This window comes from Zootoca vivipara, chromosome 5 (assembly GCF_965207765.1).
Source record: "Zootoca vivipara chromosome 5, rZooViv2.hap1.1, whole genome shotgun sequence".
In the NCBI taxonomy this organism is placed as follows: Eukaryota; Metazoa; Chordata; class Lepidosauria; order Squamata; family Lacertidae; genus Zootoca; species Zootoca vivipara.
The window spans coordinates 62,652,886-62,671,968 of NC_142588.1; the positions used below are offsets into that span (position 1 = coordinate 62,652,886).

Sequence of the window (19,083 nt, forward strand, 5' to 3'; positions counted from 1 at the left end):
CCGGGCGGGAGTTGATCACAGTGTGGATTTGCCAAGCGTGCCTTCCTCTTAGCACATTTCTCCCTTGCATGCTGAGTTCGCAATAAAAAAAAAATGCCTTGAGACAGCCTTTAAACCTCTTGTTGACCACCAGCATTATGCTTTCCATTTTTAAGTTCAGAATAGTAATAAAGTTCAGAATAGTATATATATAGTATATATAAAGCTTTGGCTCAGCTGGATAGGAGAACATCCTCAAGTCTAGTCAGACAAGTTCAGGGATCAAACAGCTCCCCAACTTCCAGGAGATAGCTGTCAAAGATTTATGGAGCCCGATAATCACATCTACAGTTTGTATCCCATTGGCGTTTTGTACTGAAATCATAGAATAACTGGATCGTTGAAATAAAGATATTATTATTTATTATTGCCATTTATTTATTAACCAGCTTCCTAGCCACTGTCGCAAGGTGATTTACACATCTATATATATATAAATGTAAACTGGCCATGTCCGTTAGTATCCACGTTTCACCAAAACCGCTTGACCAATTGCATTCAAATTTCGACACAATGCCGCATGTGAATATGAGAGTGACCCCATACTGTTTAAGACAGATGTTGCATCTGAGCCAGGTAAAAACCCCAAAACCCCGTGTTTCAAAACACACCACTCAGACGAAAATGCATGCTGGGAAAAGAACCAGGTGGCAAACCAGCGCCCTCTAGCGGCGGCTACACTGGTACTACACCTATAGAACCTTTCCTCTCAACAGCACCTCAGCTCCTGTTTACATACTAGGCCGAAGCCTTTACAGACTAGGCCGAATAGAGGTACTGACTCGCCTGGGTGAGGGTTGGGGGGAGGAGGTGATGGGATAGGTCAGGACACAGTGGGACCAGTCACAGGGATGAGCCGCGGGTGGGGGGAAGAGAGGGTGTGATACGTCATGGGTCGGGACAGGGTGGGAGAAGCCGGGGGTGGGGTGGAGGGGGTCATACCTGCCAAGTTCCTGCCTGAAAAATAAGGGATCGGACTGGAAGTAGCAGACCGGACGTAGCGCTGCCGCCATTTTGGAACTGGGCAGAGCAGCATCAAAAGTCGCTTCTGAGCATGCTCCGCCCAGTTGCAAAATGGCCGTCGTGCCAGAATAAACTGGGGAAAAACAAAAAAATCCATTTTTTTGGCTGGGAACAGCTGGAAAAACGGGTGTTTCCCGGGGAATAAGGGAGACTTGGCAGCTATGGAGGGGATTGGGTATGTCATGGATCAGCACAGGGTGGGGGGGAAATCACATGGATGAGCCACAGCAACGCGTGGCCGGGTCAGCTAGTAATATAATTATAAACAGTTAAAAACATTTTTTAAAATACATTTAAAAGAAGACTAAAACCCTAGCAAGTGGACACTTGTGGTAAAACCCCATTGATCCAGCTGGGAAAGCCTGTCGGAATAAAATATATCTCCAATTGTTTCTGCAAAGTGCAGACAATGGGTGCGTGCCATATCTCAAGAGGAATGCTATTCCACAGAAAAGGACCGCCACCAGATAATGTTCACTTCTGTCCACAGGCTAACATATCCTGGCTGCCTAGCTGAGCTATTCCAGTAATCAAGAAACGTTTCTCCTCTTTCACACTGGGGATTTTCCAGTTGAAAAAATCGGAACAGTTTTTGCTATTAGAAGCTGATAATTAAAACCATTAGTTTTCATCCTCAAAAATATCCCTCTGCTCCCCTGCATCTGCATGTGGGATGGAGGGACTTTAAGCCTTACAAGACAGGACAAGAGCTATTCAAAAGCAGAATCATTAGGAGCTTTATTTTTCAGTATGTCTGCATGACAAAATGCTTAAATTAATCTGTTAAAAGTCTGTGTGGTGGTAAACTTTGGGGACAATAATCTGGATTTTGGTTTCCAAGCAGCTGTTTTTGCAATATAAGCATGTCACTGTATTCTGCTTACAACCCACAGTGGATTTCATACCGTAGTTCTTTTGTCTCTGTGAGTGCACTTGCTGCCTCCATGAACAATATCAGGCTAAATATCCTCAATTGTGCTCTTACTCAGAATAAAAGTCCTTTATGAAGATGACACACTACAGAAACCCACATTTTCAAAGTTAAAAATAAATGTATTGACTCAAAGTGAGTTACATGTATATGCTGTGCGTTCCTCCCCTTTAAAATGTTCTTCCCTAAATAACGTTAAGCATTTTTTTGTTTTCAAAATGTAACACCCTCTTTCAAAATTAAAATTTGAAAACATGTCTGATTTTTTTTAAAAAAATCTATATGGGATATTGCTCACAAATATTTCACCACAAAGCTCTGGGGGCAGAGGCAGGATAACAAATTTATTTTTATGATCAGCAACTTCATAGAAGCACAAAGCACCATTCACTGGAGTTGTTCACATTATAGCTTGTGCTATTTTGCCACCAAGTTAAACACATGAGAGCTCAGAAGGGTTACTTACTTCCTATTCCTCTACCTCTAAGCATTTGAAAGCAGAAAACAGGTATGATGATTGGCACCGTACAAAGAAGAGGCTCGCAGAACGATAGTGAGTTAGTCCTTCCTTTTGTGCTGGAAGACTGCAAATTTTGGAAGCAATAATTTCAAAATACATGTTTTGGATATATTAAAACCAGCAAGCACATGTTCACCTCAGGATGTCATTTGTCCATTTCCGCCCAAGATTAAGGACGTCAGAATTCAGTGCTTGAGAGATAAATATTATTCTGAAAACAGGTATTACACGAGTCAAGTGAGCAGGTGCATGTTGGCAGAAATGTGCTGGTTGAGGTAAGGTCCAGACTTTACAAAACTGAAATCAGACAAGTAAATGTGTTGGTCAAGAGATCTGGTGTTCACTGTCTCCCAACTTCTATTATGGATAATGGCCTCATTCACAGGCACCAACCATTGGGGAACCCATAAGCAGAACCGGAGTGTAACAACACTCTTCCCACTATCAATCCCCAGTACCTGGTACAGTATTCAGAAGTATACTGCCTCCAGGAAACATCTGGAGGACACCAGGTTGGGAAATGCTGCTCTAAGGGGCAAGGAGCAAACTCTTGGTCCATTTGGTGCTTCCAACAAGGTTTCATTTTGTATTTAAAATGGCCCTGCTTGTTCCTTTAACATTATATGCGCTTGCCAAAAGACTTTTGAACACAGTGTTTCTTGGGAGTATATCATTATCAACACACACAGAGATATTTTGAACACAGTGTTTCCTGGGAGTATATCATTATCAACACACACAAATAAAAAGAGACCGGGGGACGGGGGAGAGGGCAGAGGCAGCTACCGTATTTGATGGTGTGATCACACTCTGAATGGCAGCTTTGTGTGAACAACTTGAGTCTCCTAACTGAGGATGCTTGGCTGCCATGTGCAGCCAAGCATTTTGCATGCACAGAAGCCTTCACTGTATTTTGTGTGCTCTGCATAGATTCCAGTTCCAATATAAACACACGGAAAATGGTTATTTCCAAGACTTGGTGTTTTTTTAAAAAAAATGTTTTGGTGTGCTAACTGCAATATAGGTTGAGGGTTACTCAACAGCAGGGAAGAAGAAAAAGAGAGAACGATGCAGCTCAATGCCCCTCTTTCTCCACAGTTGCGCTCTCCATGAATTCATACTACAGTATTTTATTCACACACAAATTACCCTAAGAATAACCAGTGCACGAAACTTGAGGGGAGTATTCCCTAAACACAAATATAGCATCCCCCCCCCTAAATATACTTATAATATTTAATCCATGATCCTGAAAGTCTTAGGAGATGCTATAGTAATGTTGGTATGCTGCAACAACGAACACCTGTTAAGACAGCTGTCCTTCAAAGCACACACAGATTACTATGACATGCTGTTTTGCTGCTGTAAAAAGTTGCTAGCACTCATAGCTGTAGAGGATTTTGTGATGGAATGACCAAGACAAAGAGAAGGGGGGGCAGAAGGGAGTGTTGTATTAAGTATATTTTCAGTATTCTGCTTCTTTTATTACTATTTTAAATATGTCCAAGGCTTCTGGGAATGATTTAAAAACATACCAAATCACTCTCAAAATATAAAAGATGATTACAACCAGCAAATTACAAGAAAACCACTGATCTGCCTCAGAAAAGAAAAGCTTTTAGAACCCTGTCACTGCTTGACAGCAGTGCAACATATTTACCTTAAGCCACAGAGTCCTCCTTATTCACAAAATATGTACATTTTGGTCATAACCACACCCATACATTTAAAGCACTCTTACACCACTTTAACAGTCGTGGTTTCCTGAAAGAGAATATTGGGGACTGTAGTTAACCTGTCAGAGTTACAACTCCCTCCTCCCTTAACAAACTTACAGTTCCCAGCATTCACCATGACTGTTAAAGTAGTACAATACAGTAGTGATATACTGGTAAATGCATGATGTGGATGTGAACAAAATTTAGAAAATTTTCAACGTGATTCTCATGGCAAAAGAAGCTAGCTCCAGCTGGCTTAAGAACTAACCTAATTTCACATACTGTATATACTAATTAGTAGTGTAATGTGGTGAAGAGATGGACAGTGTGAACAGTAGCTTTGCTTTATGTTATGCTATCTGTGGTAGACATATTTTCTGTCTATTAAAATGAGTCATCAATCAAAAGGGTGGAGGAAAGCGAAGGAAAGGAAAATAAATCACACTTCTTGATGATCTGAGATTGGCTGCTGGCTGCTCCTCTAGCCTCCCTATCCATTTTCTTTTCTGGATGAAGCACCAGAATATTATTTGGGAATAAATGAAAACTTTACTCTGCTTTTCAGGTTAAAAAACAGCATCAACAACTAGCAAGCTGGTTTACAAGTTAAAAGAAATATTAAAGCAACCACAAGACAGCACTAACATTACACAAAAATAGTAAGAGCAGATACAATAATAACACCAGAAGCTAAAAATGGCAGCATAACAGCAACGGCAATTCAGCATTTTAAGAGTCTCCCGGGAACAGCATCTGTAAGCAAGAAACCACAGCTGAAAAGACCTTTTCCTTGATCTCTCATGAACATTTATTTAAGATATATTTTCTACATATAGATGTACTTTTATGCTGGGAGGTCTACACTGAAGCTTAGCTTACATTTGTTTCCCTAATGAGCAGTTTATAGCACTGCAGAGTCATCATGACATGTAGCCACAAGCTGGTGGAATTTCTCTTAAGACCTACGAGGCTTCCTTATTTATTCTCCATATTGATACAAAGGTTGGGCGCCACCCCCAATCTCTGCCGAGCTGGGGCAAGATTGCAGGGGGGTTCCAGGCGCTCACCCAGGGTCTGTGTTCCTTTGGGAATCAAGACACAGTGGAGACTGTAGCAGCTTTAAGAACTATGATTTACTCACATTCATATCATATTTACACCTGAGTTTGGATGGAGGGAGTCCAGATTTAACTGCATAGTCATCTCAAGAGGGGCTACTTCCCCACAACAGTACAACACTGGAGCCCCGGGCATCTCTCTCCCATTCTCCCTTCAGCCAGCCTGCCAAAAACAGGTCTCCCTTTGTTCTTCCCTCTTGTTTCCAACACACCTTGCTAAAGACACCCTTTTCCTGTTGCCTCACATACACACACCTGTCAGCTTGGCAAACTCTGTCAATCTGGGCCCAAGGATTCTTTATGTCATGGTAACAGCTCTATCATACCTGCCAAGTGCCCTGAAAAAAAAATGAACACCTCATTTTTCCGCATGAGATATTGGCGGCCATTTTGGGTGCTGCTCTTTCACGCAGCCCTCTCGCTGCCAAAAAGCATGGGGTGGGGGTGGGGAGGGCACAGTGTGGGTCACATGACTCGCCCAGAGCACACCACAGTTTTCAAGTTAGAAGGTATGCTCTATCCCAGGTGAGGCCCCCTCTTGGAACGGAAGCTTAACCTGTATTTTTTCACTGCCCTGGAATCTTCCCTTTAATACCACAAATATTAACAAGATTCTGGCATTCATTAATTTGTTGGGTTTAGGGGTTCTTTCTATATCATCTTCCAATATGTGATTTCTTCATTTGTCTTCTTAGCAGAACAAAAGTCCAAAACGCTGTCCTGGCCAATGATAAGGGACAACGGGTCGAAAGGTAAAAAAAGTGTATTTCTAAGCTGCAGCATTCGAAGGCATCGGCAGGATAATTACAGAAATAACCGAGCCTTGAACAAAGCAGGCACAAAGCATTTATAAAATTGTAGCAAACACATAAACCACACAAATCCATTATCTTTTGTGTCAATGTTGGCCAGGAAAGCGCATGGACAAAGTGCATGGAGAAAGTCTGGTATTCTCTTTTTGGCTACAGGACAGCTACCGTACTTCTTGACCTCAGGCCAGGCTAGGCGTAACTGGCCTTGTAGTTGCAACTGTGGGTACACATCTTGCGGCTAAGCAACTGTGGATACATTGCACTTGTGACGGTGAGAACATGTTTCTGTAGACTCAGCACTAAGCAGGCTGAGGTCAGCTGGATACGTGATGTGATCACTTCAGAGTCATAGCACTTCTGAATTACAACATGCAGGTATGGCACTCCTCATTTATATCTCTCAGATATCAGAAACATGTACTGTGTAAGAAGAGTGACAGAGGATGTGAGCATAGGTGTATGCTGTGCTTGACATCTGGCCTAGGTCATGGCATTTACTGGGATCCCATGTCATGACAGCCAGGTATCAGTCTCACACTGTTTTGTTCCAAATTAAATAGGACCTTTTGTGAGTAATAGTAAATTTTTGAGACAACTACAGTGGACCCTCCGGATACGAATTTAATTCGTTCCGGGGGTTTGCACTTAACCTGAAAAGTCCGTAACTGGAGGCACCGCTCCTGCACACGCACAACACTTCTGCGCATGCGCACACGGCACGTTCGCAACCTGAAAGTTACGTATCCAGAGCGGTACGTAACTTGAGGGTTCACTGTATTTTTTTTTTTTTAAGGTGAACCTTTCCATAGTGATGTCAGGGACTTGGTTAAAATGCTTTCTGCTGTATTACTCCACAACAGAATGACATGGCAAGCAGCACAGAAGAGAGGCCACCATTAGCGATAGCCCTCGCAGGCAGTTTGACAAATGCTTCTTATTTTAGTTGATTGAAAATCTTAAAAAGAATTAATCAAACCAATTAATCATTGCAGCCCTTATTGTAATTTGGAGAAGAACCTTGACTCAGAGGATGATCTAACTGAATATGGTACAGAACCAAACTCCTCTCTGACATCTGACCCACATAGTGATTAGCTCAACTCACGGCCAGCTAACTCAAACTTGTTTTCCCCTTTCCCAAACTTACCTTGTGACTGGGGAGGTGGGGAGCAGCATGGGACAGGATGGGACCTGCTGCCATTTTCTAATTTTGACAACAATACTGAAGTGGATAGACTAATAGTCTGGCTCTGACAGCTTCCTACGCTAGTGATGAAAATTGCTATGGTGGTATGTTGATGCAATAATATCAGAATTGCTTTGGAGTTATGAACACAGATATGGATGGTTGCCTTCTCTTCCAAGAAGGGGGAGGAAGGAGTTTGGATTGGATATCACGCTTTATCACTACCCGAAGGAGTCTCAAAGCGGCTAACATTCTCCTTTCCCTTCCTCTCCCACAACAAACACTCTGTGAGGTGAGTGGGGCTGAAGAGACTTCAAAGAAGTGTGACTAGCCCAAGGTCACCCAGCAGCTGCATGTGGAGGAGCGGAGACGCGAACCCGGTTCCCCAGATTACAAGTCTACTACTCTTAACCACTACACCACACTGGCTCCCTGAAGGCAGGTGTCAGGCAGGTGTTTACTGGGCTTTAAGGTATTTCCTGTGGTGGCTCCCAGTTTGTGGAACATGCTCCCCAGACACATCTGTGGAGCACTGACTTTATTGTCTCTTAGGCAGCAGACTTAAACAATTTTATTTTCTCATGCATTTGCTGGACAGTGTGCTTCCTGCAGATTTTATAGGGGTTTCTTAAGAGCTTTAAGTAGCATAGCTGCCAAGTTATCCCTTTTTTAAAGGGATTTTCCATTATGCTGAATAGGCTTCCTCGCGAGAAAAGGGAAAACTTGGCAGCTATGTTAAGTAGTGCTTTGGCCATTAAGTTGTTTTTAATGTCTGCAAGCAACTTTGAAGACTGGGGGGGGCAGTTTAGCAGAAAGTTTTGATAAATATCATTCCATATGCAGTATTAATAAACAAACTCATGCCCCTGAAATATATTTATTACCCTAAGGTGTAGCACTTAAAAAAAAATCAATTTACTGGCTCAGTTGGTAGAGCACGAGTTTCTTAAACTCAGGTCGTGGGCTCGAGCCCCATGTTGGACAAAAGATTCCTGCATTGCAGGGGGTTGGCCTAAATGTTCCTCGTGGACCCTTCCAACTGCAAATGTCTATGATTCTGATTCTGATTATGTGAAGAACAGCTGGAAGGAAGAGAAATGCAAAAAGAATGTCCCTTACTCTCACCCCCAGCCATTTAATATAAAATCCAAGGCATGGTATGGAACCACTACTCAAGTAAATGTCGAGTGGGGATTCCAACCCAGCTCTCAGTAGAAGGGGAAGAGCGAATAGCAGCAGTGGGCGATAATGGAATCTCATTGTTTCTTCAAGGCTGTCTGCCCCAAGGTTTTCCAAACCTCGCTCCCAGAGGCCAGAGATTAAATTCTCCCTAAGGGGGCTCTTTGCCTTGCACTTTAATATGTTTTATTAGTGGAGGAGAGGGAAAGGGGAGGGGGGATGAATCTGCTACTGAATTGGATATTGACTTTTGGTGGAGCTCAGTTGCCTCTTCTGGCTCAGAAACATGTTGAATTAATTTGTGCAGAACAAATAGACAATAAAACCTAAAAGACCCAGAACATGAGAAAAGCTTATTCTACATTATTCTGTCTAAATGAAAAGAAAACAACCCTATATTTGTTTTAAACGAGTCCAGGCTCTGTGATTCTCCTCAGCATGGGAAGTGCTGAGGTCAGATAGCGGCTATCCACTCCGTTAAGGATCACATGTTGTTGTTTTGGCTGGGTGGGGGCAATTCCATGATTGTCATGCAAATGGTCACAGAAACCATTTACCTTACAGGATGTCAAACACTTCCCATTACCCTATGGAATAGGACGCATAGGTATTATTTCCTTTTTAAACTTCCTTCCACTTAGACGTATTCTCCATGTTTCATTCTACAGTAATGACATCCACGTCTTCCAACAACCATCCCACCACTTAGGGGTCTTTGCAGTGCTTTCTTGACTCACACACCCCCAATCTTCTTCCCCAGTTGCAAAGAAAGTACAAGTATATTTTTACATTCACCTTTTTTGAAACGACAGTTTCTCCCAACCCTCCCCTCTCTCTGTTCACTTTCCACCGTCAAACTGTAGACAGTGTAGGCTCCTTGAGCTGGAAACCAATTGCTTTTGTTTATGCTGTAAAAGTGACATGCACACTAATAGTTCGATCTGGGCACATAGTGAAGCTTTCTAAAACCCATTCTCCAAACATAATCAGCATTCTGAAAACAATAAGCTGGATACTCTCATGGGTCATTCATAGCTATAGAATAGAGGAGTTCTCTATTGCTGACTGCAGTTGAGTCTCTCTCGATATGGTTTACAATGTAAGCATTTACACTTCAAAAATAAAACCACCAATTTCTTTCTAAACTTCATGGGTGCACATCACCCATGAAGAAGAGTCAAAGCCACATTTTAGCGTTTCAGGGTAAACAGGCATATGATTTTTTATTTTCTCAAATAACAAAAATATCAATTATCCATTGGCATGTGAAACTAATATATGAAGTGCAATTAGTCATGTGCTGTTGAAAATTAGTGAGACATAAAAACTTCATGGTCATGATCACCACTGAGCATTTGTGTGTTGTATTCCAACTAAAGCTGTGGGAGAAAACTCTTGAAATTCTCCACCTGCAAATTGGGGCATGAGCGAAAGAAACCATTTCACCACTGTTCTAGGACATGGGGTGGGAACCCTTTTTTCTGACCCAGGGATACACTGCCTCATAGGCAACCTTCTGGTGGGTGTGTTTGTGGGTGGGTGTGATGCCAGTGATGGCCGTGACATCACTGCCCTGAGAAAAACAGGACATCTTGGGAGTTTTCCCTGCGAGAGCACGGCAGCCATTTTGGGTACCATGCTTTCTCATGATTTTGGGCCAAGATCTCAAGTGTTGCCCCCAAATGTGTGTTTTGGGGCACCATGCCCCCCAAAGCACTTTTCCAGGTCCGCAATTTCATGCGTGTCACGTGACTCTCACAGAATTTCAGACCCGTAAGATGGTGCCCCAGATTTGGGCCACATTGTGTTGGAGGGTATGCATGGTCAGAGTCAAAAATGGGTGTAACAGCAGGTACAGCAGGCGACATCACATCCACATAAAGTTCAGAAGATTCTACACACACCTGTCCTATCCAGACAAGCAAGAGGTATTACCACAGTTCAAGGATGCATTCCTGACATGCAAAATATCCAAGGAAGACATAGAGCAGGGACTTCTTTTCCTGGGGGATATTTTTTCCTCAAAAACTTCTCTGATAAGTTTTGCCTCAGCTCTAATTTGAATTTACTTAAATCAATGGGATTATAGTCTGATTGATTCACTGTGCAGGGCAGGGAGTGGGTGATTGTAGCCATAGGAATGAATCGAGTATATTAAAGCAGAGATTTAGGTTGTTTTGGCTTCTACCTGACTGAAATCAGTGTTCAAACAAATGCTGGAAGCTTCACGGTTGTTACTATCTGAATAGACTAACAATGTGCCTTTTCAACAAGAATTGACCACTGCTCTATTTATTTAAATTTAATTTAAAAAATATTTCTATGCTGCTGTTTCAAAAAGAAAATTTTCAGAGATCTATATAGCAGATATAAATACAATAAAAATGTCATAGCAAAAATCGCAGATCACTGGCTAGCTGTAGCAGAAAGATTTTTTTCTTTAATGGTCTGCATAAGCCTGGAGGCATAGAAAGGTTTTTAGTAAATATTTAAGAATTAATACAGAAAACACTGGTTAACCCTTTCTCTGTCAGTTTTTCAGCTAAAAAGAACCCTTTGCAAGTTGCTTTTTCACTAGGGAGTGATAAGCGGAAGACACAGGCATCCCATAGAGTGACTTCTACTTGCTGCCCACAGGCGAATAAGAAACTTGGGCGGGGTGGGGTTTGAACTGGAAACCATTAAAAGGAGAAAAGGGAACACAATCTGCAGGCTTCTGCTCCAGGCTGCGCAGGATTAAATTCCCTCTGCCTCAACAAAAAACCAATAAGTAGAGAAAAGGATAATAGAATCCACATAATGTGTAATTTTGAGCTGAAAATTAAGCTATTCTATATGAAAGAGTTTTGTGTAACTGAGAAAGTTGCTTACTATTCCAATAGAATCAGTTCCTTGAAAGACATTAGGGGCACATTCCAGCAAAATTAAGCACTTTTGAAGCCCACTGATTTCAATGGCAGAATTAAGATCATGCTTCAAATCTCTCCAGTTTAAATCAATAGGACTTAAAAGCCCTAGGTAGCTTTTATCTTGGGCAGCACTGTGCTTTGAATAATTACTTAGAAATTGCATCACTCGTAAATTAAGTCCCACTGTGTTCCACAGTGCTTACTTCCAAGTAAACATGTGCAGGATTGCAGCTGTGAAGCTTCAGCCTATGCACATGACCTAAGAAATAAGTCCCATGGAGTTCAAAATATGTCTTACTCCAAAATACATATACACAGGATTGCAGCCTTAATTTCCATGTCCAATATTTATCTGAATCTGGCCAGTTTGCAACAAGATCTGTGACTCTTACTTGGAACAAGTAGGGAGACATAAGCAACTACAAAACAGATGTCAAAAGAGAATATAAAACAAAGCAAAAATGAAAGAAGGGAGGTGACTATCACATTTTGGTTAAATTTCCAATGCTGTTGTTCAGTTGCAGAAAACACAAAGACCAGAATAAATTTAAATGACAGATGAATACTCAATTCCTGGGTAAAAGATCAAACAACCTAGCCTTAATTTGGAGCATGCAGCCACAGTTGTCTGTTCTTTAAGAGTAAAAGGGATTATGACAGACAGCTGTCAATTGGATTGCTACAGCTGGCCTTGCTTCTTTGGTTGTGGTCCTTTTGAAAGCAACTGTGTTGGTCCTAACCTGGAGCTCTTCAAAGTTCCTTCCATTTGTTCATATCATAATAATCTAGCTTTGCATACTGACTGCAGCTGCCCGGCGCAGCTGGTCCCTCTTGGTGTTCATTCTCCCCAGCATTCAGGCAAGTGTTCAGCCTGCCTCCATCAGGCCCTGTAAGGTCTGTCTACAAGGAACTGGAACTAACCCACTCACAATAAAGTGAGCATTTCTGAGCTAATATATTCCAACTGTGACAACCAGCACATCTGAGCTTGACTTTCTGAACTAACGTTAGCACCACAGAGAGATTAAATCTTTATTGTAACAAGATTATTATGGTTTCCTAGGCAATCCAAACCATACAAACAATGGGACCAGGGAAACATCATTTAAAAGACAAATCACATTGATTCTCTTACAGCATACTCCCTTACACATGTCTACTCAGAGGTTAGCCCAATTGAATTCAATGAAATTTACTCCATGGCAAGTAGACTGAATAACATCCCTAGACTGAATAACATCTAATGTCTCAGGGGACCTTTGTGGAGAAGAAAAGAGCAAACTCGAGGAATGCTCAGCCCAAATTAAACAACCTTCAGACTAGAAGTCTGAACAGCACAAACTTGTTAGAGAATGCCCAGCTGAAGTCCCATCTCCTCACCTTTACTTTAGGTCAGGCTACCTCTACCTTGGCCCTCCAGATGTTTTGAGACTACAGTTCCCATCATCCCTGACCACTGGTCCTGCTAGGTAGGGATCACGGGAGTTGTAGGCCAAAAACATCTGGAGGGCCGAGGTTAAAGAAGCCTGCTTTAGAAGAACTAGCCTTTTTCTGTATGGTCTGAGGACTTGTTAGTATAGGCTGGGGAAGTGTGTGCGTGTGCCATTTTATACACACACAATTATTCACACAAAGATTCTTTCAACTCCTCCAAGGAAAGCCACATACAGTACTACTGCTTTATACTTCTACTTTATAGTATTTACAAGAAGATTTAAAATGTGACACCTGGGCTAGGATCCAGGGAAAGTTTTCAGCCTGTGGGAACAGACTTCTGCTATTTTTCTTGCACAAACGGGGGCGAGGGAGGGGGGGACTTTACGCAGATGCACTCTACTGGACGCAAACTCCTTTTTCCTTCAAAGAAAAGTATGCACATCATTTGAAGAAAGGCCAGCACATCTGCATGAAAATTGTCCTCTCTTTGGAACCTGTCCCTAATGTTCACTGTCTTCAAGTAACCATTTGAGTATGGGACTATCCAAAAATGAGTTTATGGGTGAATACCTTATCACTTCTATATTCTGCTGTCTTAGTGCTAATAGCTACTATTACTGGTACATACTGTTCCATAGCATTTTATTTTATTTTATTTTTTATTTTTGCTTTTGGCACATTTAAAGCAATTCAAGAATAGTCACACTGAATTCTGCACAATGAATATTTTCACTTTCTTTACGAGTTACACAGATTTATACTGTATTTCATTTTGCTGGAGAGTGGGAAAGTGTCATCTTTCAATAAGAGTGTGCGCCCCTTTGCCTCTCCAGAACTGCTCCCGTCAGCTCCTGTTGGCACTGCAGACAAGACTGTCCATGGTCATTATAACTACATCTGCAAAATCACAGACTGCCAAACTGATGACAGTTCCATAATCAAAGTGTAATCAGATATATGGCCATATTCCTGTCATCTGGCGTGTGCTGGGAGATTGGACTTAGCGTGCTTTCTAACTGATGCAATGTTCCATGTTCTGACTGAAAAGTAAGGTTGAAGGAAACGGGATAAAGAAGCAACCTAGTAGATCTCGGGCCCACCACTGACAGAAGGAATGTTTGAATATAGCTTTATATCAGCTAGCAGTCTCTACGCAGCACACACAGTCCTTAATTGCTATTTTGATTCGCCATGCAAGTCTGATATAAACTCTCCAGGTGAAATAGCCCTTTAATACAATAACATGGTTCAAAATATTATGAGAGAATTTTTGTTCCTTCCCTCTGAAAAACAGCTGATTGCAATGGCATATCTCTTGGTACAAAACAGAGATTCCCAAACTGTGGTTCATGGGCCACAAGTAGTCTGTCAGCTTCAATCAGGTGGTTTGTGGCATGTCTCCATTAAATATTCATATTGGTTTTTAATTGTATTTTTATTGCTTCTTTTTATTTCTTGTATTGTATTTTATTGCATTACAATTTGAACCCTGTGGGATACAAATCTATACGGAACCAAAGAAGCAATAAAAATACAATTAAAAATCATACAGAATCTAGCCAAGTGCTTCACAATTGCCACAATGGGCTTAAAAATAATTAAGTGATTCACCAAGACCCACAGCAAATTTCAAACAGTCCACGAAGGGAGAAAAGTTTGTGAACCACTGCAATAAAATCGAGTATTCTGACAGAAGACATGGACAGCTGATTAACTAGAACATTCAAAACTGCATCATTTTGTTACATGTCTCACCTGCTATTTCTATATGTAAGGAGTCACTCGACCCATGTTATAAATATATTTGCAGTGATCCATGGCATATACAGGGAGAATAGAATTATTTCTTTATACTTAAGCATCTTGGATAGCAAGATGTAGCAATTTCAGCTTGCCTCTGAATGTGTGTGCATTAGGATTCTATGTGCGTTACTTTAGAAACTTCATTAAAATTGCAAACACGTATAGTGATACTAAGTGACCCGGGACACAGAAAATTGATGAAAAGACCAGCAGGGGAGCTTGGAACTCTCTTCAGATACCTTTGGCTTATATTAATGTTCAACACCTGCTGAGGAGGATTTACCAAATGCACTGACAATGAATAATCTAAGAGACATGCCAACTGGCAATGCTAGGCAAGGGAGGGCAAAGAATTACACTCCATCTGTGAAAGGCTTGGAATTTTTTATGAACATGAATTCAATTCACCCTCACCTACCACGCCCCAAAGATGGTGTCTAACAGCCCAGAGCACAGAAATAAATTTCTCAAGTAGTGATGATATAGTGGCCTGCCAACAGGAAATCTGGAATCTGGCCAAAGCAATGCTGCCACACTCAGAACCAGGTTTTGTAACTTTTACTTTCATTAAGCCGCCTTCTGCGGTCTTCGATGACAATGTGAAATCCTGTTGTCCCCATGTCCTTATGACTGTCCCCATGTCCTTATGACTGCCTCTCCAACTCTTGAGGTTGTGGAAAGCTGCCTTTGTGAGGATAGCTGCATTTACTCAGAACTAAATGTGACTGACTACAATGGGATTTCCAGAGCAACCCTACACATGTGTCAGGGGACCCTGGGAGGGGAGCAAGTTCGCACAGGGACAGGAACCCAAGGAAAGGGCAGAGCAAGAGGAGGGGCTTAGGGATGCTACCGACGCATGCGCAGGAGAGGAGGTGTCCAAAGGTACTGCAGCAGGGGAGGTTTCGGAGGTCAGGGCAACGAGGAGGCTGCTGAGAATTTCAGGGGAGGGGTCTGGTCCCACTCCCTCCCCTGAGGTCCATAGACGAGAAAAGCATCAGGAGCAAAGGAGGAAACGAGGCAGGCTGAAGTTGTTCTGCTGGCGTAGATCGAGACGCGCGCCAGTTCCAGATTCTGACTCGGTCATGTCTTTCTGAACTCTGAACTGTACATATGTATATAGCAATAAAGCTTGAAAACCCAGCATCAAACCTTGGTGGTCTTTGGTCGTGGGAAGCCGCACACCAGCCCTGACACACATGTCTACTCAGAAGTAAATCCCACGGAATGCAATGGGGCTTACTGTCAGAAAATGTGTATAGGATTGCAGCCTTGGGCACTGTTCACATGAGGTATGGGGAACACTGGGACCTCCAGATGTTGCCAAACATAATCCATGGCCACTGTCAAAACTTGCTGGAGATGTTGAGACACCTTTTACTCAAAGCAAAATTTAAGTAAATATTGGAGTAGGGATTATTTCCATCTTGAGCTTACAGCCTGCCGATGGGCAGAACATTACTTCTAGGCCAGGGGTCAGCAATTTTTTTCAGCCGTGGGCCGGTCCACCGTTCCTCAGACCATTTGGTGGGCCGGCCTATATTGTGAAGAAGAAAAAAAGAACAAATTCCTATGCCCCACAAATAACCCAGAGATGCATTTTAAATAAAAGGACACATTCTGCTCATGTAAAAACACACTGATTCTCAAACCATCTGTGGGCTGGATTGAGAAGGCGATTGTGCCTTAGGTTTCCTACCCCTGTTCTAGGCAGATTATCTGATACTTGCACTGTTGCATGCCAAAGGTCATATTCAGAATATGAGTCATAGAAAGAAAATGTGTAATTGCAAGAGAAAGTAGATTAGGTAGAACAATCTTAATTAAAGTCTGGAGGATGCTGTGGGAAAATCAGGAAACTTAACTTGTTCAAGAACAGCAACAAAAAAACCCGTCTTTGCCATTGTAATTATGCAGCTTCATATACTTGGATGGATCTAATAATTACATTTTTGTTTATAACTAAATCACACCATGCTATTGATATCTGCACACCATACGAAGCTCTTGGTTCCCCCACATCTTTCAAAGCTACCCACCCCAAACTCTGCTTGTGTGCAACAGGTAAAAACATTCAACGCTAGTGCTACACAGAGCCAACTCAGTGAAGTGAATGGACATGACTAACTTAGGTTCACTCATTTCAATGGATCTACTATGAGCAAGACTTGAATTCAACCCACTGTGTGCTGTCCAATGTTAAATAAAAAAAAGTGTGAAGAAGTGTGCATGCACACGAAAGCTCATACCAAAATAAAAACTTAGTTGGTCTTTAAGGTGCTACTGAAGGAATTTTTTTTTTATTTTACTTCGATCCAGACCAACACGGCTACCTACCGCTGTCCAATGTTAGTCATACTCAAAATAGACCTTCTGAAATCAACAGGTCTCCTCTGTGTTTGATTAGATGGATGTCTCCCAGTCTTGTTGAAAAAAGCAGCAGAATCCACAAAGGATTCCAGACATATGCCCATCAAGTGTGTTTGACGGTCCTGGAAATAAAATCTGAATCACAATAGAATGTCAGTGTTTGGTCCCTCATACTAAGGAACCTCAAAAACACATTTCAAGTTCTGAAAGAGTGCTGAAGGCACCAGTCACAAAATGGATGCCATTAAAGAGGTATGGTATAACATTAAATGGCTGTCATGGTGCATGGCATAGCACAAAATTAGCCCTGACCACTTTATGCTGGAACACCTGTCCAGGGGCACAACTGGATGCCTTCGTGGCACCTCCTTGGTGCTTCTGGGTGCCAGGATGTCAGCCCCTGACCTATTGTAATTGAAGAAGTGCTTGGAAGAATGTAATTGACTATGTAGTATTTGTACTTATTGGGACAAATTTAGTAAACAAGATAGAGAATATTCATTTAGAAGAAGAAGAAGAGTTTGGATTTGATATCCCGCTTTATCACTACCCTAAGGAGTCTCAAAGCGGCTAACATTCTCCTTCCCTTCCTCCCCCACAACAAACACTCTGTGAGGTGAGTGGGGCCGAGAGACTTCAGAGAAGTGTGACTAGCCCAAGGTCACCCAGCAGCTGCATGTGGAGGAGCGGTGATGCGAACCCGGTTCCCCAGATTACGAGTCTACCGCTCTTAACCACTACACCACACTGGCTCTCAATTTAGATCATTCCTTCAATCTGATGAGGGAAGCTGTACTACCGGTATAAAGAAGAGGATGTTCACACATTGTGAGATGAGTTAAAGTGAGATATCGATGGAAGCTTTTGTAATTAAGGATTTATTTGACAGGATAAATTTTGTTCCCATGGTTTATTAGCCATTTCTTGGGAAATTTTCCTTTGGTTTCTTATTCCATACACTTCTTGGTTATAAAGGAAAACCTTATGCACTCAGTGTGTGTAAACATTACCAGGCATTTTGCAAGAAGCTCTCCTATTCTTTAGTGGGTTTGCAACAGGAAATTGCAAGGTTTTTATTCCATCTGTGTTCACGACTACAGAGAGCTATACAAAACAAGGCAACAGAAGTGGTAGCCTTTGAGCCATGTCCTTAGGCAGTTACAAAACAGTACAGCTCTACTAAACATCAAAGACACTGTGCTGTCTTGTCCCAAAGGAGGGTGAGCCATCTCTGTGCACTGTATTCTGGGTAAGGCTGTACACCCCAGGAGGCTGTACCTTAACAGACAACAGCTGCCTGAGGAAGAACCCAGAAGTTCTGCAAATAATTAGTTGACTTGTGCAAAATATAAATACAGTACAAATTCTCTCAATAACCTGCAGCAGAGAACAAAATCATTTCGAAACACAAGGATATTATGTGCAAAAATCCAATTTTAAAATTAATGCACCGGTAAAAAATGTGTGTGTGAACTAGATCTGATGCAGGATTAGCACCCATGCTGCCAATTTCAAGGATGTCTGCTTCAAAAATGCTTTGTCTGAGGATCTGTTAGTACAGCAAATGTCACAGGTATCTATGCTTCCTCTCATTCAAGTGTAACTAAACCAGTAGTCCCATTCCTAGATCTCTCACTCCTAGGAGAAATGGAAAGCAACAATATGTTTTCTCTGCTGTCTGAGCCAGAAGTGATTAAGGTGCTCAATTCATTGTGCCGTCTCTTCTCTGAATTTCAGAGGAGGTCTGTATGTGGTGAAAGAAGTGGCATCGCATCCTTTTATCTGGATGATAACTTGACGAAGTCTAGTAATGTTTGTCGCCACCTTGTTTCTTGATGCTACAAGTCTGCTTTCCAATGCAGCAGATTAAGGCAAGTGGCTTTAGAAATCCTAGGGTGGCACAAAGGATCAAGTGTCTTAATCCCTACTGGCTCAGGGCCCAAAGAACTTTATTTGACTCTGGTTTTCCCAAGCTATAAACACCGGTTATTGACACCATGCCACCACAAGTGGATGATTGCAGCAATTTTTCCATACA

General features: G+C 41.9%; 1 protein-coding gene across 1 annotated transcript in view; it reads right to left on the bottom strand.

Annotated features, from left to right (window-relative positions):
- The window catches only part of GPC1 (glypican 1), a 191,280-nt gene that overhangs the window by 37,024 nt on the left and 135,173 nt on the right, over positions 1-19,083 (bottom strand). The window lies entirely within an intron of this gene.